This window comes from Lygodium microphyllum, chromosome 18 (genome assembly GCF_053477565.2).
Source record: "Lygodium microphyllum isolate KBCC chromosome 18, Lygodium_microphyllum_v1.1.10, whole genome shotgun sequence".
Taxonomy (NCBI): domain Eukaryota; kingdom Viridiplantae; phylum Streptophyta; class Polypodiopsida; order Schizaeales; family Lygodiaceae; genus Lygodium; species Lygodium microphyllum.
The window spans coordinates 125,354,484-125,380,661 of NC_141152.1; positions in this window are offsets into that span (position 1 = coordinate 125,354,484).

The following is a 26,178-nucleotide window of genomic DNA, read 5'->3' on the forward strand; positions in this document are numbered from 1 at the left end:
ACCTAGTCTGCACCTCCTCAATTATAGGCGCAGCTTGAATGAGTGCGTCTTGAAGATCTATTGGGCACATTGATTCAAGGCGGGTATTTACAGGTGGGTTTAATCCGGCACAAAATTTTGACACCTGTTATGTCATACCCATTTGTGGCGCATACTTCAGAAGAGAGACAAACTTTGAGTAGTATGCGTCAAGAGTCAGACCCAACTATTTCAGCTCATAGAACTCATTCATCTTCTGTGTGCGGTACGCAGATGGTAAGTATCTTCCTTGCACAGCTTTTTTCAGCTTTTCCCCAGGTAATAGACCCTTTCAAGATTCCTTGGTCTCTGCACCATTGCTTCCACCAAAGTCTGGCTTCACCAGTGAGCTTCAGCTTGGCGAGCATTGCTTGGTTGGCGGGTGCTGTACCGACTGCTTCAAAGTAATCTTCCATGGACTCGATCCAAATCTTAGCATCAGCTTGGATAGTCCTTCCTTTCCCATCAAATTCTGGCTGCTTGATCTGCTTGAGAAGAAACTTCTTCTCCTGAATCACGGCTGTACTTGGTGTAGGGGTCGGACTAGGAATCTATACCTGGGGTTGTGCCTGGGCATTGAGATTCTTAATGTTAAGAACTCGCTAAACATTTCTTACATTATATATTATGCCCAACTCAGCTTTCAATCAAGAAACCTAATCACTTAACTTTTTATCAATACTCATAGATAAGAAAAACATTGATAAAAAGAAGTCTTATTTCATTCATATGGGCATAGCCCTTTCGGAGTACAATATTTCTTGGGATGGTAGAAAGAAAGAAAGAAAGAAAGTTATATTAACGTCTTCTAAAGACCAAAACTGGCCTATGAGACAAACTGTGATACAATTAATGAGGTCCAGCTATCCAAAATAAAAGTGCTGAATGAAAAGCTAAAAACTGGAAACTGAAAATACGGTGTTGTGAGTATGATAAGTGTCGTATATCTATATGTGCGTATGTAGCTCTGGTACTCCAGATAATGGCTACAAAAGGAGAACAAATGTCGGCTATGATAGGGGAACAACTGTCGGCTGTGATAAAGTGGTGCGATGTGTATATGTAACAGATGTAGGGAGATATACTATCCTGGGATGTAGTAGTAGTCGTCGAAGTCGCTAATAGCAGGTGATCCCTCCTGGATGCAGGATGTGGTACATCGGCGGTGGAGAAAGAGCAAACTGGAGTCGGATCTCAGTCTGCTGTTGATGTAGATCAAGAATCCTCCAGATCTCCTGTCGGTGTGGCTGTGGGGTTCGAAACCCCCGGATCCTTGTGCGGCGTCAGGTACGCTGGTCCTCAGCCTGCTGTAGTGTGAGCCCGGAGGTCTGGCTGGAGGCTGGTATAGTAGCTCTCACTCTGTCTGTTTGAAAGAAATGTGTAATAGTCGTCTGGGTGGGCCCCTCTCTGACTGGGACCCGCTGTGTGCTCTGCTCTCTGATGTGCCATGCCTCTCCCAAAAAACGGCCAAATGATCTCTGATCCATATCAGTCATACATCCCTGAAGTGAGCTGCTCAATGTGTATCTAGATCTCAACTCTGAGTATGTTGGGCATCTAAGAACAAAATGCTCCTCACTCTCCACCTCTGATCTGCAAAGGGGGCATATCCTCTCCTCCCGTGGGATGCCACTAGCTCTACCACTCTCAATCATAAGCTGATGTGATGATACCCTGAGCTGTCCAATAAGAACTCTCAATCGATGTGGCATATAGATCTGCATATATCTCGGAATCTCTATGAATCCCTGCTCTGATATGCTCAAGAACTGTGTATAATAATGTGCCATCTTCGATGGCAGTGGCTGTGCAGGGCTGACCCATGTCCTCTGTATATAAATATGCCATATCTCCTGTCTGATGACTCTGTTCCTCTCAGAGAGAGAGAGGGTGTAAGTGGGAGCCTGAGTATCATATAGAAGAGTGGGAGTCTATGAATGTCCAACCCATGTCTGTCAAACCAAGCTCTAGTCTGTGCATACCATGATGTAGTATCCCCCGCTCGAGCCATCTCCTGAGATGCCATATATGCTCTATATGCAATGCGATCTCTGTCCATATCCTGAAATCTGTGTAGAAAGCAGACTGTCTGAAAAAATGCCTCGACTAGCATGGGCGGTGTGGCAAGCTCTGCTCGCACAACGTCATGTGGGACTGAGGCCTTGTTGCGAATCAATCTAGATATCATGATTACTTGAGGTCTCTCCATCAATGTCCATACATAATCGGCAAGGCCTGGCCCCCATATAGCTGCTCCATACATCAGTGCTGGAGTGACTAGAGTATCAAAGAGCCACCCCTTGGTGCGAGGCTCTTGGAAATGTGCCTGATAACACTGTCGCTCCATAAGAGCCAATGCTAAGTATCCTCTAGTGAGGCGGTCACGAGCTGCCTGTGTCATCGAGAAAGTCCCTGAAGCTGTTGTAAAGGTGACTCCCAAATATACATATGATCCAGTGACCTCAATACTCCCTCCTGCTGCCGTGAAAATACTCTGTCTGCGTATCTGAGCTGATGTATGGAATATAAGAACCTTGGTTTTACCAAGGTTCACTGTCATGCCTCTCTGTATGCAAAAATCATCCAATGCTAATAAATGCTGCTGTAATCCCTGAGCTGAGTCTGAGACCAACACAATGTCATCTGCATATAGTAAGATATGAACTATGGCTCCACTGAGATCTATACCTCCACCGGCTCGCTGTTGAATAAACTCTGCTATCTCATCAATGTATAGCCCAAATAGAGTCGGTGAGAGTGGGCATCCTTGTTTCACACCAATGGTGCTCACAAGGGGATCTGATATACCTCCTGGACATCTGACTCTGCCAGTAACCCGCTCATATAGTGCATAAATACCCCACATCATGTCATCATCCACCCCCAGATCAAGTAGGCATCTGAAAAGCCTCTCTCTCGGAACCATGTCAAAGGCTTTGCGGAAATCCACAAAGCAATAGTACAATCTCTGTTTCTTCACTCGTGTTTGGTCGATTAGACAACGGAGAGTGAAGATATGGTCTATGGTAGAAAATGCACGTCTGAACCCTGCCTGTCCGGGTGTGCGCATGCACTCTCTCTCTGCTAGCGTGCTGAGCTCCTTCTCCATCACCGTGCCATAAAGTTTGGACAAAATTGGCCCAATCATGATGGTCCTATATGTGTTAGGATCCATAGGATCCCCTGACTTGTGGATAGGTACAATGGTGTGCTCTGTCCACGAGTCAGGGAACCCCTCCGACAATGCGCAGTTGAAGAGATGAGCAATGAGTGGAGCCAATGTGTCTCTGCCATATATAATATGCTCTACCTGAAGATCAAACTGGTCTCGAGCACGGCCATATTGTAACCGTGAGATAGCATGTTTCACCATACTAGTGGTGAAAAAGGATGAAATACCCGGTCTCGGTGTACATGGTGTGGGTATCAGCGGCTGTGCGGGTACATGATATAAACTCTGTGCGTATCCATGCCATACTACAAGGAGAAAACAAATACATTAATTCGGGGAGAATGAGGTTGTGTTACATTCATCTACGGGAACTGGGTAGTAGTATGGATTTGGGTCATGGATCTTCAGGAATTGATAAGTCATCGGAAGATTAGGGTATCCTTTCCTTTGGTACCTATTCTTCTCGTAGCGTCCCAACACCTTGATCCTGTTGGTGGGGATTATGCGGGTCACTTTCTCATACACATACGTGTTCAACTTGACCTTCTGACCTTCGACATGTAAAGTTGCATTTACGTGAGCCTCAACAAAGATGAACAACTTCATGATCTTCAGGTCCTCCAACCACTTGATTCTCTTTAGGTTGGTTCGAAGGTACGCAAACCAATGGGCAGCTATGTAATAGATTCCTGAATCATCCATCCATCTCCGTTCCACGTATAGAGGCAATGGATTGTAAATGTGGTCTAGGATGTTCATCATATCGATCCTTCATCGATAATCTGAGGCATGCATCGCGGTCATAAACATGACCTGGAACACCATGAACCTGTCCCATGCGTCATGACTCTGCAAGATAGCATCGATAAGTAAGGAAATGTTCTTAACAACAACATTTGCTTTACTTCTTCTTACTAAGTTTTCTTATAAAGACAGATCCTTCGTTGGTTCACTCTGATACCAATTATAATGTGTCCACCTGTTCCCTTTCAGGACACGTCTTAGCAGCCCATCGGAAAGAGGCCCAAAAAGCTCCACCCGGTACTCCCATGGAATGTTATGGAGTTTTCGATCTAGGTCTTTCCGAGTCTGCCACGTAGTGGAAGTATTCCGGCCGTTCCCACTTAAGATCGACCTAAATCACAGTTTTCCTAGTGGTCAAACTCCTAGAATGGCAGCTAGCATCGAACCCTAGGCGAACTACTTTACACAGAAACGTCAGGGTTGAAGCAGATTTATGCTGCACTTGGTTCAAGGAGAATGGGAAACGAGAGGGATGCAAAGCTCGAACTCTCTGCCCATAAGACATAGTCCCATTCCATTCCCCTAAAACAGCATAAATCGGGATTCTAGTAACCTAAACTCTAGGTTGCACCCTTGCTGTTCATTTTCTTTGAGAAGAGCTCCTTCCTGTCCATTCCATTTGAGAAAAGTTCTCAGCCAACCGGGACCACCCATCAGTAGGATGAACCCATGGCCACATCCACCGCACTTTCCTCAGGGTTGCTTTAGTTGTCTAATTACCTACCACATTTAGTTGGACATGCATCAAGCAGCTTTCTTAATTAGCCAGTTAGACACTGGTTCCTTCATGTAATCTTAGCACTTGACATAGAAAACAATGTCAAACAAGTTCCTTTTCAACACGTTATCTTATTTATCTTTCGAATACATCCATATAATCCAGCTCATAGGCTAATCCATAATCCGCCCGAAGGCAATCCATAATCCGCCGAAAGGCTATCCAGCAATCCACAGGGATTACTAATCCAAGATTCAACCCGTAGACTAGTATGGGGCCTTGAGATCCAATCCTGAGTCGCGTTGGCCTCTTGTGCAAGGCCCGGAAGGCAAGGGATTTACGGCTAGAGCCCCCTGGCACCCAAGCGTCCTCCTGCTCCAAGTAGTGCCCAACGGAGAGACCTCTCAAGGCGGGTTTGGTCCACGTTCCGGGTGCGGCTAACAACCCCCTTGGTTAGGGTTAGGCAGATAGTCGGGGGTAACTGATGCTGCCTCTCCCTTCATGCCTTCAACTTGAAGCATTAATTATCTTTCCTTCTTTAGTTCCTTGAGCAAACAATGCAAACAGTGCTCCTAAACTATTACAAGCACAATCAATCCAGTGATCGTTTATTTGGCCAACTGCTAAGGAGTGAATCCTTTTCTCTGAATGCCTCCAACATTCGATCCGGGATCAATTGTGACTTGGCAAGATCCCCAAGGGTTTGTTTGTTCACCCTTTTTTCCTTGGGTTAGGGCCGTATCCTGTTAACCCAGCTTAACCAACACCTTAGCTTTCATAAATTAACCATAACTCATGGTGACCATGTCGCTTTGACTCGATTGATCCTTTGCTTACCAAGCAAATACCTAACTATCCTTAACTTGGCAAATCATCCCAAGAAAGGCGATGTAACAGGATGTCTACTCATCCTCTTGCAAGTTAGACTTGCGCTAGAACATGCCAACCTCATTCCAAGGAATGACAAATTTATCTTGTGGATAAACCACAAAGCCGTGCGACATTGCAACTTGTTGCACAAGTGTCGCACCTAACTCATGGGATCATTTCACCCATTGAACGGTGTTTCTTGGTCAAGGAATTATGTTTAGACAAGACACAGGGTTTGGGGTGTCTTCTTACAACCCATTCCTCATTGTACTAGGCGGATAACGTTTGGTCCTAGGGTTTCCAAACTCAATCCAAGTTTTAGCATTAGGTCAAACAATCCTTAGGGTAGAAACCCTAAATCGTTGTTTGCATGAGCGTCCAATTGACCCAAACATTCCGTGAATGTGGGTAGGACCTTAGGGTTTGAGGATATTGACTTGGCGTTCCAAGTGTGATATTAGGCAACACTTCCAACATGCCAAGCCCTAGCTAATACTTGAGGTATTTATCGTGTCGATTAGTTATGCCTATACGAAAACCCTAACAGCTATATTATTACGAGTGATTTAACTAAGTTGAACTACTTGACTTGCGACAAGGACGAGCCTTCCCTAGAAATGCTAACCTTGTCTAAAGGTGTGAATAGATACTAGATACCACATTTCATGCAAGTATACGATTTGTTATAGTTCTATAAGGTATGCAATAACCCCTTTACTTTTCTTATTAAAGTCTCGATGAATGATAACTTGCATGAACCTACTAGGGTTCACATCAAGGAATCATGCCTACAATCCTTTTGTCAAAGCTTTAGAATTTCATGCTTTAATAAGCCATGCAGATGCAATCTTTCCTAAATGCAACTAGATGAAATGAAATTTACGTATGATGAATATGTAACATGCGACCCTAGATACAACATCGTAAATGAAGTTCATGCAAGACTAAGGCTAATGTTGGCTTAATCCATTTCCAAGCATCCTTTTTCATGCAACTTACAAGTCTGTGGTTCCATTCCCATACTATGCAATTGTCCAGGGTTTCATTCTCATGCCGTGCAACGAACGATAATGATTCTTTTCATGCGAGTCATAACAACAAGGTTATTGACTAAATGCAAGATACTCTTTTCCCTCATGGCCAATGCACTCGACAATTTCTTTTTTTAACCCTAGGCAATATGCGTTTTAAACTTCCACTTTGAAAATGCACGACAAGGCAATTTGCGATTAAGTTCATAGGGCGAGTAAGTGCTTTTCGTTCATAACTTTGGAGATGCATGATATGCACAAATCTTTTAGGTCCCACGCTTCTACATCACTACACTCTGACATGCTATCAGAGCAATGAAGAAAAATTGACTGAGTGAAGAACCCTTCTGAAGAGGAGATTCCATCGCGACATAAGGCTACGTTTCTAGCATGAGAGGGCAAGTGAGAGGGCTGCACATCGGAGCAAGGCTGAAGCGAGTGTAGGTGTGCGGGAAAGGAGAAAAGTTGGTGATGTTGCTGCTGTTCCAAGAGGAGGAGGGCTGAGTTTTTGGCCTTGAAGTGCAAATTTTAGTTTTTCAAGGAATGTACATATCTGCGTTGAACTCCACGGATGACGAATAGAGAAGAGAAATGATGAGGATACTCGATTGCCTATATGATCCATTTCCTATGAATCGTGATAGAAAATGGTTCTGAAATGAGCTCTATTGTTACATCTAGACCGATGGATTCTTCAATATGCAGACTTATCTGAAACACCTTCAATGGATGGAAAATTTAAAAGTAGTTGAGGCCTTTATCTTTTGTCCTTCTAGAAGGAATCCACTTATGATTACCAGTGATCCCTCAACAGATATTTCTAGACTGTTATGTCTATGATGAGATACTAAATGTAATCCCATCCAACAAAATTATAATCTAAGGACATCGGAAGTATCGAGATTACTGTATCCATGGTTTGCAAGATGATGTGTCATTTCCACAGTATAGGTTTCTGGACATAGACAACAATTAGCCTACTTTCTTCTACGTGAACGTAATTGATATCCATCCTTGAAAAAGAAAGATATAATGATATTTTGTTTTGAAAATTGTACATAGCATCCAGTATTACCTATCAATTTTGATGTATCTCTACTTGTAAAAATCTGCCATTTGTAAATATCCCTTACTTGTAGAAATCATAGCTTATGGCTATTGATAATAAAAGATAACAGAGGCTAGATTTTGAAAAAATAGTGTGCTCTTTGGCCCATCATTGTTTTAAAAAACTAGAAAGATATATTAATGTGAAAATGAAGCTAAAAATTTTAAGCACTAAACTGATTCGCGAAACTTATGATAATCCATGGTAATACGTCCCCCGACTGAAATTTAGGAGAAGAAGTATCTCCTTAAGTAGGTTGTCACCGAAATTTTATGGCAAGGGCAAAGATGCTGAAGCCGAAGCAGAGAATTGGATTGAGACCATGGAGGACTACTTTACTATCATGGGAACTACCCCTACTAGTCAGGCTATGATCACCAAGTTGAAATTGACTGGTGAAGCATGCTTGTGTGGTGGAAACAATTATATAAAGACTAGGGACTTCTTGAGACAACTATTACCTGGGAAAAGCCAAAAGAAGCTATGCCTGGTCGATATTTCCTACCAGCTTATCACATGCTAAAAAAGAATGAGTTCTTTAACTTAAGACAACTAGGAATGAGCGTGGAGGCATATTACTCAAAGTTTATCTCACTTCTTAAATATGCACCTTCCATGACTGTTGCTCAACATGTGTCTAAGTTTTGTCACAGATTGAATGCTCCTCTAAACACACACCTTGAATCTATGTGCCCAGCTAATCTGCAAGATGCTCTGATTTGTGCAACACCTCTTGTTCAGGAGTTTCAATCAAAGCCAAGGAATAATAGGCTCTATAATCAAAATAAAGGGACTTCACAAGACTATGTTAAGCGAGCCCAAGGTCACTGTTGTCATGCCGCTACTTACACACACATCGTGTGAAAAACTCTAGAGTGTGACTTCCTTATAGATCTAGAGAGCCAATGCCACTTTAGGCATTAGTGTTAGTGTCCATGGTTCAAAAATATTAGATTTCTGGACAAGTTTTAGCCAATTTTTGATATTTTAGACATTATCTCTTGTAAAAATCCATAAAATTGTAGAAAACTTCTAGATTAGGATAACATGTAAAAGAAAGCATATAGTTTTTAGCTACTTTGAGAGGATTTTATGTAAAAAGAAAGATTAGTGAAATCTTGCGACACGCGATCACTATTTTCAAGCAACGAACAACACTCTGGAAGTGGGAGATGAAGAGGGAGTGATCTAGCACAATTCTAGCCAAGGTTGTTGGTTTTTTACCCCCTTTTGGAGCCACTGGAAGCATCACATTGGTAATCTAAGCAACATAGAGGAATGTATTATTCTAGACACATTTTTTTTCTACAAGAGTTTTATCTTCTCATAATGTAGAAATAAAGTGATAGGCTTCATCTTTGTTAGTATTCTTCTACATTTTCTATTTCTTTCTATAAGTTTTCTTCTATGTCTTCTATTTCTTCAAACCCCTTCTCTTCCATGTACTCCTCTTCCTGAATCTCCCTTCATCCTGTTGTCTCTTACCCTCATGGTAGATTTTCAATACCAAAAGCATGGACACCGTGTTAGGGGAAGTTTATGCTATCATCAGAGGTGATTTCTGAAAGATATTTGGGCTCATTTGGGGCTGATATCTTCAGACATATTTAGAGAATTAGCTACAACAGTATTCTTCTAATACATTTCTTACTCTACAGAAGACATCTTGTCAAAATATGCAAGTATTATGTGTCCCTATGGCAGGGCAATCTTTGTAGATCATTCATAGATGCTTTGAGTTGAATTAAGAGGAGCTTTTTCTCTTATTTCTTGGTTGTGGTAACTTATCTTATGAGGAACTCAATTTAAAGCTTTGTTGAAGCAAGTCTCTTTGCCCTACAAGCTTGTAATTGACTCATAAGCTTTTATCCCTAACAGTCCTACATTGAATGTAATCATGCAAAGTTGATTCATGCTATGGCATCATGTATGAATGATGGGATGCAAAGTTGTTTATGATACATGATAGCATATTGTACTTGATTTTATGATTTGTGATTGCTCTTACAATCAAGAAAACAAGCTTGTTTTGAGTTAGAACTTATGAGATAATACTCTTGTGATCTTTGCCAAGAACATGCAGTCAGAAGCTCTCTTAACATCTTCAAGAACTTGGCTTGAAACCTTCAACCCTTCTCTTATCTCTACCATCTCCAAAGTCAGCTCTTGAATCCCCATACATTCTTCTCTCTTGCCAAACCCCTATGGTGACCTTCAACCCTACGCGCTATGATAGAATTCGCCTAGTCAAAGAAAGAGGGCCAAAACAAATGCAGTCGGAAACTTCATACCTATGATAAGTAATTCAGGAGTACCTAGATGGAGCTATGCCACTTTAAAAGACAGTGTCCAAAGCTTGACCAAATTCCTCCCCAAGGACAGTACAGAGGTCCAAACCAAGCTTCAATTGCAAAAAAAAAAGCATCTATTGTAATTCTTAAAGATCTTGAAGAAGAGGGAAACCCAACTATGAAAGCTAGTATGGAGAGGGCATTAGTTCACGCCACCCTCCATAAGAAAGGCCCAAATTACCAGTTTTCAATGATTCAAACACCAGTAGAATATCAGGGTCAATCCTTTAAAATTTTGATTGATTGTGGAAGCACACACTTGTTCATGTCACTAAAGTGTGCCAAGAAGTTAGGTATAGATACAATACCTACATCTAGGTTGCTTGTGGAGCTTGCCAATGGAAAAGAAATCTTGTTTACACAGTAAACTTGCAAAGTGACATTTAGCCTAGGAAGCAGTCTCTTTGAAATGGAATTTAGGATCATGAATTTAGGGGCCTATGAATGTCTACTGGGTATGGACTACTCGCTAATCCCCAATGATGCACATATTCAGTGCAAAAAAGGCTAGGTGACTTTTCAAAACCTATAGCGAGAAAAAGTGATGACCCAAGGTGAGGTAGGAAAACCCAAGGTTCAACTAGCCAAATCATCTTGCATAATAAAAGGGTTAAGAAAAGATTACCTGTGTATCTCATAAAATTAAATAAGGTTGAGCAAAATAATCAAGACGAGGGAGAGCCATATTGGATGAGGAAATATGATGGCATCTTCTTAGAAGAAATATCTATCCCTAAAGAAATTGAGATGAAAGAGCAACTCAAACAGTTACTGGATCAAGGATACATTAGAACTAGTATTTCGCCATGGGGAGCCCTAGTATTGTTTCAAAAAAAAAGGATGGAACTCTCCGCCTTTGCATTGATTACCGAGGACTAAACTAGGTAACAATCAAGAATAAGCATCCGATCCCAAGAATAGACAAGCTACTTTATAGGTTGCAAGGGGAAAAAATATTTTCCAAGATTGATCTCGGATACGGTTATTACCAAATAAGGACCAAGGAAGAAGATATCCACAAAACTGCATGAAATACCCTATATAGTCATTTTGAGTTTCTTGTAATGTCTTTGGGTCTAACTAATGTCCCTGATACATTTAACATATTAATGCAGTACATTTTTCGACCTTATCTTGATGAGTTTGTCCTAGTCTTCTTTGATGATATCCTAACATACTCCAAGAGAGACAAAGACCATTGCACATTGAGTTGAACACAATGAGGATGCACAAGCTCTATGCAAAGAAAAAGAAGTGGGCATTTTTCAAAAGACAAATGGAATATCTCGGATTCATAGTATCCACTGAAGGAATCTCTGTAGACCTATCCAAAGTTAGAGATGTTCAAGAGTGTCAACCATCAATGACAGTTAAGGAAGTGAAAAGTTTTTAGGGTTGGCTGGATGGTTTAGAATTTTCATTAAAAATTACACTCTAATAGCTCCACCTCTCACTAATTTACTAAAAAAGTAAACTACTATTGTGTGGATGCCCATTGAGCAAGCTAATTTTGAGTAGCTCAAGAAAAGTTTTGTAATAGCACCCATTTTAAAGCTACTTCACCTAAGTCAAGTCAAGAGTTTGAGGTCATATAACAGGCGCAAGTTCTCTTGCATTACATTGTGTGCTTATGCAACAAGGTCATCCAATAGCCTATTCCCCAAGGAGGTTGAAAATCCATGAGAGGCGTTACACCACCCATGATCTCAAGCTGTTAGTTGTGATCCATGCTCTCAAATTTTGGTAACACTATCTACTTGGAAGCAAGTTTACTTTGGTCACTCACCACAAAAGTCTAAAATGGATCTTTACTCAACCAGACCTCAATATGAGGCAGCATCGATGGATTGAAGTCTTGCAAGAATCTGATTTTGAAATCAAGTTCAAACCTGGAATAGAGAATGTGATTGTTGATGCATTAAGTCATAAAGCTTTTATGAATGCACTTATCATGGGTATGGATTAAGCTACCAATAATTACGATGTAGGGGATAACCTTGCACAGGATTTACGCAGTGTGCGGGAAGTCAATATTCACGAGTGGGAATATTACAGTATGGATTTCATAGTTGGCTTACCTTCTATTCAAGGAGGGTATAATTTAATCATGGTGATTGTGGATATGCTGACAAATGTCACTCATCTTATCCAAGTCAAGACAAACTACAAAGCTTCAAATATTACATGATTGTTTGTGAAAGAAATCTTTAGGCTTTCTTGGATTGCCTAAACGAATCGTTAGTGATCACGACTGTCTATTTACATCACATTTCTGAAGAAGCCTATTTGAAGTAATTGGAAACTAGCTTTGCTTTAGCACAGCTTACCATCCCCAACTAATGGTCAAACAGAGCGGGTTAGTGAGGGCATTGAAGATATACTGAAAGCTTATTGTTTCGGAGAACTGATAAGGTGGATACAATATTTTCCCTTAGTAGAATTTTCCTACAATGTGACATATCACCAAAGTATTCAAATGACTCCATTTTAAGTGTTGTATGGGCAAGATCGTTTGATACCTTTGAATTTATCTGATCTAACCCTAAAGGTTGAGGCTTTTAAAAAAATGCTAGAAGACATGGATGATCAGGTCAAAATTATCAAACAAGACATTCAAGCTACCAAAGACCACCAGAAAGCTTTTGATGATCTAGGATGACAAGAGCATATATTCCAATAGGTAGACATGGTTTTCATCTGTTACGCCCAACGAAGAGTTATCTATCGTTAGGAAAGCTCAAAAAGTTGAATCTAAGGAATTGTTGACCATACAAGGTTCTCAAATGCGAATAAAATCTTATAAGACCTTGTTCATCCCATTCATCATATGGGAAACTAAATTAATAGCTCCATGTGGAAGTGTACACATCCAGACAAGGCCTAAAGGTTTCTTCATCATAGTCAAATCTCTACTCTCAAGGGCAAGTTGGAATTGTTCATAGTCCGGAATAAAGATCACCAAGTGAATAGATAGCACATCCAACAAAAGCCTCTATGAACTCATCCACAATAGGTCATGTACCAACATTTTGTATAGGGACCCTATTCACTGGCTATAAGTCCTGTATGAATCTTAGTATCCCATTCTTCTTGGGAAATGTGAACCATATATTAGAATAAAGAGCTAAAGATGGTTCTAAAATCTTCATCCTAATCTGCTCATTCAAAAGCTCCACCAATTTAGGAAAGTGAGCCCTAGGTACAAGAGTATGTCGTAGATTCCAAGGGACATGTAGAATGGTAAAAATAACCATAGGCATCACAACCCTAGGATCAATGCATCCTATCTCATGCACTAAAAAAGCAAAGGCTCTCCCATCTCTACTAAACATCTCGTCAAAACATTTCACCTCTACTGGAAGTAAGAAATCTTCATTTCCAATCTTCATCTCTTTTAGTAATTTGGGTAAAAACCTATGTCCAATACCTACAGGATCTCGTAAAGGAGGCTGCATAGTTGCTCTCTTAATCATCTCATCATTGTCCAAAGGTAGCGGTCATGCAATTGGTTTGACCTTCTTGTCAACTGTCTTATATTTTGTCTGTACTCTGGCTTCTTTGCTACAACTTGCAAATTTCAGCCCTTGTTATAAATACCTGGTAAACACAAATTTTGATGTGTATAAACAATACCCAACTCTTTTGATTGGCAAAAATGAGCCATATCTTTTTCAAAATGCATATGAATAGCCCAACACTAAGGCTCACAGCTTACTTTAGTTATAAATCCTATTTGTTATTGTAAATCAACACCGCGTAAATATTTTTACTGAAATATTTCAGCAAATAACATTTTTTAGTGAGAATTCTTAGCACCCAAGTTTTCTTGCAGCATGAAATCATCAATTTCAAAATACATTGCCAAAGAATGGACTTGTAAGACATGAAAACTCTTGGTTTTTAGTTTTCAATAATGCTGAAAGATCCTCCACAGTATCCAAGCATGACAGCCCATCATAGAGACCATCTACCATGTCATCATCCTGTAAAAGACCTGCAAGCTTCAATTATTTTTCTTTTGTCTTCAAGTACTACCTAGAAACTCTAGGCATGTCTTTAATATGCTAAAAACGCAAATTACTTTCAGTAGAAACACCATAAATTCCGGAGGAAAAACTACTCCTGCCGTGAGGCGAGAGCTTTCCATGTCTGGTACTGTAACGTGTCCACCTGTTCACTCGTAGGACACGTCTTAGCAGCCCATCAGGAAGAGAGTCCAAAAAGCGCCGCCTGGCACTCCCATGGAATGACATGGGGTTTGCAATATAGTTCTTCCCGAGTCTGCCACGAAGCGGAAGCATTCCAACCATTCCCACTTAGGATCGACGTGAATCAGGGTTTCCCTGATGGTCAAGTTCCTAGAGAGTAACTAGCGTCGAAATCCATATGAACTGCTTTATGAATAAACATCAGGGTCAAAGCGGATTCATGCTACACTTGGTTCAAGGAGAATGGGAAACGAGAGGCATGAAAAGCTCGACCTCTCTGCCCATAAGGCATAGTCCCATTCTGTTCCCCTAAAACAACACAAATCAGGACTTTAGCTTCCTAGATTCTAGGTCATCGTTACCTTGCTGCCAACTACTTTGAGAAAAGTTCCCGGCCAACTGGACCACCCTTCCGTATGACGGACCCATGGTCACATCCACCGCACTTTCCTCATGGTTGCTTTAGTTGTATAATTACCTACCACATTTAGTTTGACATGCAAAAACAGCTTCCTTAATTAGCCAATTAATCATCGGTTCCTTCACATAACCTTAGCAATGACATAGAAAAACAATGTCAAGCAAGTTCCTTTTCAACAATTGATCTTATTTATCCTTCTTTGGAATACATCCTTAATTAGCCAGTTAATCACCGATTCCTTCACGTAATCTTAGCATTGACATAGAAAAACAATGTCAAGCAAGTTCCTTTTCAACAATTGATCTTATTTATCCTCACGGTTGCTTTAGTTGTCTAATTACCTACCACATTTAGTTTGACACACAAAAATAGCTTCCTTAATTAGCCAGTTAATCACCGGTTCCTTCACATGATCTTAGCACTGATATAGAAAAACAATGCCAAGCAAGTTCCTTTTCAACAATTGATCTTATTTATCCTTCTTTGGAATACATCATATAATCCAACCCGAAGGCTAATCCATAAATCTGCTCGAAGGCAATCCATAAATCCGCTCGAAGGCAATCCATAATCCGCCCGAAGGCAATCCATAATCCTCTAGAAGGCAATCCAGCAATCCTCAGGGATTACTAATCCTAGTTTCTGCTCGTAGACTAGTATGCGGGCCTCAAGATCCAATCCTGAGTCACGTTGGCCTCTTGTGTAGGACCCAAATGCAAGGGATTTATGGCCAGAGTCCCCCCTAGAACCCAAGCATCCTCTTGCTCCAAGTAGCACCCACAGAGAGACCTCTCGTGGCGAGTTTGGTCCATGTATCCGATGCGGCTAGCAACCCCCTTGGTTAGGATCAGGCAGACAGTTGGGGGGTAACTGATGCTGCCTCTCCCTCTAGGCCTTCAACTTGAAGCATTAATTATTTTTCCATCTTAAGTTCCTTGAGAAAAGAAGTACAAACAGTGCTCCTAGCTGTACAAACACAATCAATCCTGTGGTTGTTTATTTGGCCAACTGCTAAGGTGTGAATCCTTCTCTCCGAATGCATCGAGCATTCGATCCACGATCCATAATGACTTGGCAAGATCCCAAGGGTTTCGTTGCTTGTTTACCCTTTTAACCTTGGGTTAGGGTTTATACCTTGTTAACCCAAATTAACCAACACCTTAGGTTCCTTAAATTAAGATAGTAAATCCTGGGTAACCTTGTTGCCCTAACTTGATTGGTCAATTGCTTGCTAGGCAATACACAACTTCCCTAATTTGGCAAATCGGCCTCAAGGGAAGGTGATGTAGCAAGATGACTACTCATCCTCAAGATGGTTTGACTTGAACTTAGGACTTTCCAACCTTGTTCTAAGGAGTGGCAACTCTAATTTGTGACTTAACACAAAACCATGCGATGTTGCAACTTGTTGCATAGGAGTCACATCAGACTTGCGGGATCATCATTCCCATAAATCGGCATACGTTAGTCAAGAAATATGTTTGGTCAAGATGTAGGGTTTGGGAGTCCTCTTAACCCAACCCAACCCTAACCTTACTAGGCCAATAACATTTGGCCCTAGGGTTTCTAAACTCAACGGAAGTCTAGTATTTGACCAAATGATCCTTAGGGTAAGAACCCTAGATCGTTATTGTATGGGCATCTAACTAACCCTAACATTTCGAGAAGGTGGGTAGGATCTTGGGAACAAAAGTCTCGGCTTGGCATCCCAAGTGCGATACTAGGCAGAATTTTTAGCGTACTAAACTCTATCTAGCGCATTGAGGTAATCACCGTTTTGAGTTTACCATTGCAAGTGAATTACCTAATCGAACTAATTGTCTTGTGACAAGAGGTGATTCTTCCTTAGAGGAGATGCAAATCCTTTTCCTAAGTGATGTAAATAATTGCAAAACATAACATTTCATGCAAAATATGTGATCCATAGACTTTTCCTTCTATGCAGCTAAAAGATTTCAATGGTCATTTCTTTTCCCTTGAGCTAAAATTATAATGATGCAATGGAATCAAGCTTTAATGATTGACAATTTAGGGCTAGCTTGTATAAAACCCACGTTGATTTATCAAGAACTATGCTTATATGCCTTTCGTTTAATACAAATGAATTCAGGCTTTAATATGAAATGCGTACTCCTTAAATATAACCTTTGATAGAGGAAGTCCATGCATGACAAATGTCAAAAGACTATTATTGACTTAATCTGTCATACAGTCAATCTAGGATGTGTCAAGATTGTGGGAGAGAAGAAAGGAGTCTCACTTGTAGCTTTCTTGCTTGCACAATGGGGGAAGACACACAAGGGTGGAGGCTGAAAACAGTTTTCCTCTTCTTAGTTGTGTAAGCCAAAATAACTCAAGTACAAAGAAAATAGAAGAACCCTAGATATGGGTCTCAAACCAAACTCAACTAACTAAGGTGGCATACTAACTGAGCCACGAACTAGAGTAGATAAGGATAGCTATCATGTAGCTATTATTCAGGGGTGGTGTACCAACCGCATTTGCAACTGACAAGTCGGTGACATAAATGCACAACGGTCACCCTGGCGTATCACGAGTGGAGCTCGATATCTCAACACTCCCCCTCGAGCTCAATCCCAATTCCTGCACACCGAGCAGGTCTCTAAACTTGCGCAGCTTCTCTGCGCCCAATGCCTTCGTAAATATGTCAGCTACCTGATCCTCTGTGATGACATAAACTAGATCAATAAGACCTAGTAAAACCCTCTCTCGCACATAGTGATAATGCACCTCAATGTGCTTTGTTCTAGCATGATAGACTGGGTTATTTACCAAGTGTATACTACACATGTTGTCACAATAAATGACAACTGGCCCATCTGTAGACTAATGCATATCATAAAGTAGCTTATGCAACCAAGCTACCTCACATGCAGCCATTGCTGCACCCCTGTACTCAGCCTTTGTGCTCGACAAGGCAACTGTAGGCTGTTTCTTGCTGCTCCAAGTGACTGCAGCACTCCCAAAAGAGAACACATATCCACTAGTAGATCGTCTATCAGAAATACTGCAAGCCCAATCAGCATCAGTGTATCCATGCAACTGTATCTGAACCCCAGTCTCATAAAATAGTCCATACTGCAATGTGGACTTCACATACCTGAGTATGCGTCTAGCCGCATCCAAATGTGGTTTCCTTGGAGCGTGCATAAACTGACTTACCAATCCAACAGCATAGCTCAAATCTGGCCTGGTAATAGTCATATAAATCAAACTTTCTACTATGCGTCTGTACATAGTAGGGTCTTCTAGAAGCTCACCTGCATCTGTGCTCAGCTTCACATTCTGCTCCAAAGGAACTGAAATAGGTTTACAGCCTGTCATCCCATATTTGGACAGCATGTCCAATCCATACTGCCTCTGCAAGAGCTGTATCCCACTTGGTGATCTAATCACCTCAATGCCCAAGAAATAACGTAGCTCTCCCAAATCCTTCATCTCAAACTTCTGCTTCAATAGCATTTTCACATGAAGGATATCTTCATCACTGTCACCTGTCATAATCAAATCATCAACATAAATGACAAGTAGCATAATACCTTTCTCTGTTTTTCTCACATATAGTGAGAAATCTGCCTTGGAAATCTGAAAGCCAATAGTGACAAGATACTGTCCTATCTTGTCAGACCATGCTCTAGGTGCTTGCTTCAAGCCATACAATGCTTTCTTCAACCTGCAAACAAACTCAGGATGAACAGTATGCACATAACCTGGTGGCTGCTCCATATAGACCTCTTCTTGCAAATCACCATGCAAGAAGGCATTCTTTACATCCATCTGATGTAAAGACCATCCCTTTGATGCAGCCATAGCAATGACTGCTCTTACGGTTGCCATCCTTGCAACCGGATTGAATGTTTCTTCATAGTCAATGCCATATGTTTGTGCATACCCCTTGACTACTAATCTTGCCTTGTATCTGTTCACAGAACCATCTGCATTATGCTTCACCTTATAGACCCACTTACAGCCAATTGCATTCTTACCTTTAGGCAAAGGTACCAATTCCCATGTAGCATTTGCTTCCAAGGCATCCATTTCTTCATCCATGGCTTTCTCCCATTTTTCTTTTCCCATGGCTTGCTCAAAAGAAGTGGGTTCTGGTTCCTGTATCACCTTGACCATATATGCATAGTGAATGGCTGTAAATCCATCATATTTCAGCCTATCCACAGGATACCTAGCTCTGGTAGACCTACGCAAAGTAGGCTCACTTCCAGGTGCTCTCAAAACATCCCTGGTCTTCCTTACTCCAGGTGTAACAATAGAAGGAATACCCAACTCATCATCAATGCTCTGTTCTGAGCCACTGGATTCACCATTCACATAAGAGTGACCTGCATTCACATCAAACATGGGCTGATCAACCTTCTCTTTTCCTTTTCGTGATACCTGCATACCACTATCTGCATTACTTTGAGAAGATTCTCCTGATCTCAATCTGCCTGTCCATGGCAAAGAATGTGAACCACTACTAGAGGATGCTCCAGGTCCACTAATATTTTGTGACTGCTGCTGTGAATTCTGTGCAGCATTACCATTTTGTGCATCTACATCATCAATCACATCTACTGGTTTATACCAGCTACTCATCTCATCAAAAACAACATCTCTGCTCACTGTAAACTTACGAGTAGAAGGGTTATAGCATCTATACCCTTTTTGCTGCAGAGAGTAACCAATAAAGATGCACTTCTCAGCTTTTGGATCCAACTTGGATCTCAACTCATCTGGCACATGTACATAGGCAATGCAACCAAAAATTTTCAAATGAGAAATATCTGGTTTCCTACCAGTATACCTCTCCTCTTGAGTCATTCCATGTATTGCTGCAGTGGGAGTCCTGTTCATTATGTAGACTGTTGTAGCAACTGCTTCAGCCCAATAAAAATCTGGCAGGTCTTTTTCATTAAGCATGGCATGAGATACCTCTCCAATATGCCTGTTTTTTCTTTTTGCAATTCCATTTTGCTGTGGGGTATGACTGCATGAGTATTGCTGCTTTATGCCATGCTCCTGCAGGAACCTTGCAAACTCATTTGAGAGGTACTCTCCCCCTCCATCTGACCTTAGGCATTTTATTTGCAGACCTGTTTCTTTTTCAGCCAAAGCTTTAAGGGTTTTAAAATGCCCAAAAACTTCACTTTTCTTTTTCATAAAATACACCCAAACTTTTCTGCTATAGTCATCAATAAAACTGACAAAATAATGACAGCCTCCAAGAGATGCAGCTTTAGTAGTCCACACATCAGAGTGGATTAATTCCAATGGCTTCTCACTCTCTTGAACATGTCTAGGAAATGGTTTCCTTGCCTGTTTTCCAAACTGACAGGCTTCACATACCTTATGCATTTCTGCAACCTTGAATTTGGGCAATCCTGCAACAATATTTTGGGCCTGCATTGATTTAAGTCGTTGTACATTAACATGACCAATGCGTTTATGCCAGATATCAATATCTGCAACTACACCGGTCCCATGTGCAAACATTGCTACACTCAATTCAGACATGTCTGCATCCAATGTAAACATTCTGCCCTTCTTCTTTCCTTTTGCTATCAAGCGACCTTTATTTTTCATATCCTCAACAAAGCATCCATGAGGATTAAATCTAACCTGCAAGCCCTGCTCAACCATTTGACCAACAGAAACCAGATTCTTGGTGATATTCGGGACATGAAATACATCGGACAGGTATTTCTTTTTCCCATCCTGCATAGACAAAGGAATTTTTCCAATCTGCACAATAGGATGTGCAGTATCATCACCAGTCTCCACAAATCCTGGTTTTTCCATTTTTCTTGCATCCTCCATCCATTCTGCATGACCTGTCATGTGGTTTGATGCACCTGAGTCAACATACCATACATCATTGCTTTCTTCTGCACTTGTCACAGAATTGTTCATGTGCTGCACCATAAAAAGATGCTCATTTCTGTCATCACCCTGTCTACTAAAAGATGCATAATTCCCTTGTTGCAGTTTTCCATTCATGATGTCATTCTGCTTTTTATAGCAGTCTTTAGCCATATGACCCATTTTACCACAGTAGTAGCATTCAACATTACTGTTTGCATTTTGACCTCTTTGCCATCCACCATGACCTCTTTGGCTCCCCCTGCCTCTAGAGTTACCACGTCCTCCTCCATAGGACTGGTTTTCTTGAGTTTGCTGCATATTTTGATTTCTACCACGGCCTCCAAATCGGCCTCCTCTACCTCTGCCTCTACCTCTTCCAGCATTTGAGTAGAAGACAACTTCTTTTGAAGTTCCTCCTGAAGAAGATGCACCACCATTTCTCTGCTCCTCAGAAATTAGAAGAGCAATCAACTCCTCAAAATCAGGAAATCTTTCACGAACTGAAATGGATGTCCGAAACTGTGCATAATCCTTTCCTAGACCATTCAAGGTCACGGAAACTAAATCATCATCTTCCACTGGCGACCCAATGGAAGCAAGTGCATCTGCAATCTTCTTCACCTTCATGTGGTAGTCATTGATGCTCATATTTTCTCTTTGCACATTGTGCAACTCTTGCTTGAGCTGCATTTTCCTGGCTTGTGTATTTGTGCTATACATCTTTGACAGAGTATCCCATGCCTCCTTTGGCATACTTGCATCCTGAATATGCACAATCATAGAGTCTGAAATGGTGATAGACAGCCAGTACATAACTTTCTTGGCTCTCTCATGCCATGCTTTGAATGCCTGCATTTGCTGTTGATTGGGAACATCAGGAAGAACTGGTTCTTCTTCATTTCCTGCAACAAATTCCCAATATCCTTTTCCCATAAGGAAATTCGTCATTCTAAACTTCCATGCCTGGAAGTTGTTCTTGTCAAGCTTTTCAGTGACAATCTGTGAAAGAGAATCAGATGCCATTACAGAAGACTGCAAAAAATTCTGTCACTGCAAAAACCACAGCTTCACCCTCACAAGGGGAAAATCTGCAAAACTGGCGAAAGTGGTATTTGACCACACAGTCACTTCCTAGTGACGATTTTGCATAAACCGGAACCAAGGATGATTTTGAAACTCCCAATGTCTCTGCGCACAAGCATACAATGCAATTTCTACAATAACTTTTCACCGACCTGTAGAACAGTGGTCGCACAGCATCAAACAAGGCCTTTTCCTGAGTGTGTGCAGAAAACTTCCGCCTTCAAAATAGGCCCCGAAATGGCCTCAAATAAAAAAAACAGGGTCGCCAAGAGGTAAAGCTCTTACCCGCAGCATATACTACCCTCTTGCTTCACCGCGAAGGGCGTCTCAACCTGAGACAATGCACTCTTGCAATTTTTGGCTGTGCTACCTGTAGAGATCTGCTCCCAAAACAGAAAATGAAAGCAACACTGCTCCTCTTACCAGAACACCGCGAGCTTGGCTTGCTTTCTTGAGCTCCTTACCACGAACAAGGCTCTGATACCATGTCAAGATTGTGGGAGAGAAGAAAGGAGTCTCACTTGTAGCTTTCTTGCTTGCACAATGGGGGAAGACACACAAGGGTGGAGGCTGAAAACAGTTTTCCTCTTCTTAGTTGTGTAAGCCAAAAGAACTCAAGTAAAAAGAAAATAGAAGAACCCTAGATATGGGTCTCAAACCAAACTCAACTAACTAAGGTGGCATACTAACTGAGCCACGAACTAGAGTAGATAAGGATAGCTATCATGTAGCTATTATTTAGGGGCGGTGTACCAACCGCATTTGCAACTGACAAGTCGGTGACATAAATGCACAACGGTCACCCTGGCGTATCACGAGTGGAGCTCGATATCTCAACAGGATGTAATTAACATCACATGCAATATGCATGGTACTTTCATGCAATGCAACTACTTGGACAACATCTCTATGGATGTCAACGATTATTTCCTACTAATTACATGTAGGAAATCATTGGCTAAATGCATTATGCGCTTGTTCTTTCTTGCGAGGAAGACAAGGATGCATTTAAACAATTTCATCTTTTTAACCTATGCAATATGCGCTTAGGATTGTGACTTGGAAATGCAAGCAAAGTGCAACATGCAACTAAATCTTGTAAGGCGAATGAATAACTGCATTCATAACTTCCCCATGAAAATTAAATGCACCTAATGCATTCTTTTCATGCAGAATTAAACTTCTAAGAACCTGGGCATGAGGACTCGCAGCGATGTCCACGTGTACACTTGGGTTAGAGGCTCCCGCGTGTGCACCTCGCGTCTTTTGTTTGGGGGCCATTGATGATGTAGATTCTTGACTCCACAAACTCGTCCTTGCCTTTATCTGATCTACGAACTCCCTTTAGGCTTTGGGAATTCAGCCTCAAAATCTGCCTACTCCCTCCCTTGCGCAAAAATTATCTTTACAAGGTGTGGTTATAAAAACCCGGGGAAAGGCCGTGTGTATAAGGCTTATGGAAGCCTTGTTTTTTTAAGAAGCTTATAAAGAAGCTTCCAAGGAGCTTCTGTTTGACAGAGTGACGTGGGATGGGGTGGAAATGATTGGTGAGGAGGGGTGAAGGCGACGATTGAGGGAGATGAAGACGATGATGGTGACGATGTAGGCAGCCAGCAGCGGCGACCAGAGTGGAGGCGTTTAGGGGTTGGCGAAAGCACGGGGGGCAACTCCTTTGACAGGAGGCCAGCACGGCATTGGATCCTCCCTTTCTCCCAAAGCTCCAAGGGGGAGTTTATATAGGTTAAGGGGGGAGAGAGATAGCCACCACATGGCTTGTGTGCATGCCTCCTCCGTCATGCTTCCCCCACACCACTTAGCTCCACTCCCTCTCACACTCCTCTTCCCTGCCATGCATCGGCTGAGGGGAGGGGTTATTAATAAAAAAAATTTCCATAACTTTAACCATTATCCATTTTTCTTTCTAGAAGAGGTGTTCTCATGCGGGCTTGCGGTTTTCAAGCCGTCGCCTCTTATGCACCATGCAGATGGAGTTTATTAACGCGCGAGGATGGAGCATTTAGCCCAGGGTTCTTCTAGTTGGGGGGAGATTATTTTAAGCTGCTCTTGTGCGGGGTGTGTAGTATTTCATGAGGAAATATTACATTCTCTCCCCCTTAGAGGAATTGAGATGTCCTCATCTCGAGAGGAACTGGGGGTATTGTTGGTTGAGAGTACTTTCATCCATGGTTCTGGATCTCAAATGCCTCTCCATAACATCTAAGATCCTGTCAGGCTATAGCTCAAGGACTCCTTAGCTAGGCATTACAACTTGTTGATCATCAAGTATGTGTCTAGGGTTAGGCACATACTTTTTCAGTAGGCTGATATGGAATACATTATGAACTTTTAGGTTCTCAGGGAGTTGTAATCTGTAAGCATTAGGCCCTAGGCACTTGAGGATATTGTAAGGTCCACAATACCTTGGACTTAGCTTTTTGCATTCATCCAAGGATAGGGAACTCTTCTTTGGATGTACGCGAATGAAGACCATGTCACCTTCAACAACGAAGGATCTGTCTTGACATTTCTGATCCACGTAAGCCTTTTGTCTTGTCCTTGGCGGCTTGGATGTCTTGCCTTATTGACTTGATTTGGTCATCCATTTCTTCCAGCATCTGCTTTGAGGCTTCAACCCTCAAGGTTGTATCCGAGAAGTTTAAAGGACTACGACAGCCATGCCCATACAATGCTTGAAAAGGGGTCATCTGAATGCTTTGTTGGTAAGAAGCATTGTAGGCAAACTCAACCAGTGGCAAATATTGAATCCACATTTTGGGTTCACGGCAACAATGTGCCCTTAGCATATCCTCAATGACTTGGTTGACTCGCTCCATTTGACCATCGGTTTGGGGATGGTAAGCTGTACTGGAATAGAGTTGAGTCCCAATGGCTTCGAAGATAGCCCTCCAGAAATTTGATGTGAGGAGAGAGTCACGATCACTAATGATTCTTCTGGGTAACCCATGCAGTTTGAATATCTCCTTGATGAATAACCTTGCAATGTTTTAGGCTTTATAGTTTGTCTTAACAGGAATAAGGTGTGCAACTTTGGTAAGCATATCAACCACAACCATAATGGAGTTGTATCCTCCCCGAACTTCGGGCAGGCCAACAACAAAATCCATACTAATGAATTCCCATTTCATTTGGGGAATGTCAAGTGGTTGTAACTTCCCTGGTATTTTGACATGTTCAACCTTAATGTGTTGACAAGACAAACATTCAGTGACATATTTGAGAACGTCACCTTTAAGCCTCTCCCAATAATAGCTCTTTTTGACTGCATTGAGGGTCTTGGCATAGCTAGGATGGCCTGAAAAAGGGGAGTCATGAGCCTCCAAAGTATCTTTTTCTTCAGTGACTTGCTGATATACATAATCTCGTTCTATAGTAGACAAGTCCACTATTGATAGAGAACTCTAGATACTTTGCCTGTAGCTTTGGGTCTTGATCCTTGATAGGGATCTCCCTTAGCAATTTCTGATAGGTTGGGTCATGGCATGCCTCTTCTCTAGCTAGCTCAAGAATTGGGTTGTTTGGCATGGATACCTTTGTGGCTAGAGATCTGGCCATTGATGGATCTTGTAAAATCAGAGAATTTAGAAACGCCTTGCGATGAGCACATCGACAACTACATTCTCCTTTCCAGGCTAGTATTTGATTTCAAAATCGTATTCCTCCAGCACTTCAATCCATTGACGTTGCCTCATGTTGAGCTCATTTTGGGTAAAGATCCATTTGAGACTTTTATGATCCGTCACTAAGGTAAACTTGTTACCTAGCAAATAGTGTCTCGAAAGCTTGAGAGCATGGATGATGGCTAACAGCTCTAGATCGTGGGTAGCATAGTTCCTTTCATGGTTCTTCAGTTTCCTTGAAGAGTATGCTACAGGATGACCCTCTTGCATAAGCACACATCCTAAGACAAGTGTGCTAGCATCAGTTATTACTTCGAATTCCTTACTAAGGTCTTGAAGTTTCAGGATAGGTGCTGATACCAAACTTTTCTCTAATTTGTCAAAGCTGGATTGTTTAGTAGTTGACCATACAATTGATGTTTGCTTCTTCAGTAGATCTGTAGAGGCACTGCAATCAAATCATAGTTTTTGATAAAGACCCTATACCATCCTGTCAATCCAAGAAAACTACGTATTTCTTTGAGAGTTGCTGGTGTTGGCCACTCTAGAACATCTCTGGTCGGATCCACTGAAATTCCTGTCAATCCAAGAAAACTACGTATTTCTTTAATAGTTGCTGGTGTTGGCCACTCCAGAACGTCTCTGACCTTGGCCGGATCCACTGAAATTCCTTCCTCTGATACAATGAATCCCAGATATTCAATCTGTCACTTGAAAAATGTACACTTCTTCTTTTTGGCATAAAGCTTGTGTGCCCTCATTGTCTCAAGGACAATGCGAAGTTGGGGTTCATGATCTTCTTTTTGTTTGGAGTAGACTAAGGTATCGTTGAAGAAGACGAGTACGAAGTCATCAAGATATGGCCTAAAGATGTCC